Below are 1,336 nucleotides of genomic sequence, written 5' to 3'. Positions count from 1 at the left end.
ATAAATAAAAGAGATAAACTGGGAAGGTGGCCTGGAATTTCCAAGCCCCTCAGCCTTCCTGAACCTTGCCCATGAGGAGTCAAAAAAGACTGAATTCCAGGAATTTCTCTACACAGTACCTACCTCATGCTGGCATTTAACTTTATTGTTGTTTTCCTCCTTTCATTTACAGGGAAACTGAGGCTCAGAGAGGTTACTCTCTTACCCAAGGTCTTGCTCTGGGCCAATTCCAGGTCTCTCTGTCTCCACTTGTCCACATTCAGGGCACGGTGTTGTGCTCTGGCGCAAAGACTGATCCTAAGACCAGCACCACAACAAAAGCTTCTCCGCCTCTTACTACGAGAACCCAGGGGCCTACCACACTCAGGTGGAACTGGGGTTCTAGTCCCTCTCCCCCAGAGGTGTTTGTGGTTGGGAAAAGAGGAGGCTGGGCACAGAAACAGCAGCTCAGGGCCAGCCAGGGAGGAGCAGCTGAGTCAGGTACCGCTGCCCAGCCACTCCTGCTCCTCAGTGGGGTCCTCAGTGCTCCTGCTGGCCTGGCCCCTGCCTGAGCAGAACCAGCCTTGCCAAGTCCGGGCACAGTGCTCTCAGGTCATCAGGCTCATCATTGTGTCCTGTTTGCCTCTTCAGACCGTGATCCGTGGTTCTTGGGAAGTACCCACACTTAATGTTTGTTTTAAGGACACAGACCCACCTGTGGCGCAATGCTGGGTGGGACCAGTGACAGGGCCTATAGCACCGCACAATGTCCTGAGCATGCTGTGTCAACAGGGGGGTGGTGTGCCAAACGAGATAAGGACTGTAGTTGTTTACTTATTCAGGTTTGGTGTCTACAGACCCCTCTTTACCACCAAAGATTGGAGATGGAAGTTAAAATAATGCTGAAAGGGAGAGGGAAGGGGAAGAGAGAGAGCCTTGGGGTCAGGGGAAGCAAAAAGAAGTATGTCCACGTAAAGGGCACCATCACGGAGGCAATGAGAGATTGCAAAGTTGCAGGAGTTGACCTTCGTATTTCCTGGAAACCCATGAAGAGGTAAATCTGCTTATGTAATTGTTATCATCAGAAAGAACGAGGCACACTAGACTCACGGGGAAAATAAAGCTTCTCCAAACATGGAGTAGCAAAATAAACACCTCTATGGGTGTTGCCTAGGCTGAGCCCGAAGTCCTGGACACAAGCAGTCCTCCTGCCTCAGCCTCCTGGCTGGTTAGGACTACAGGCATGTGCCAGTGTGTCTGGCTTCCTGTGGGACTTTATGTACAGGGTCCTTTGAGTTACGTTATAGTCACCAGCTGGGAACATAGCTCAGTGGTCGAGGACATGCTGAGCATGTAC

Source organism: Octodon degus, unplaced genomic scaffold (genome assembly GCF_000260255.1).
Source record: "Octodon degus isolate 3935 unplaced genomic scaffold, OctDeg1.0 scaffold00080, whole genome shotgun sequence".
NCBI classification, from domain to species: Eukaryota; Metazoa; Chordata; class Mammalia; order Rodentia; family Octodontidae; genus Octodon; species Octodon degus.
The sequence above is the reverse complement of the archived record's forward strand: the minus strand, read 5'-3'. Positions refer to the sequence as shown.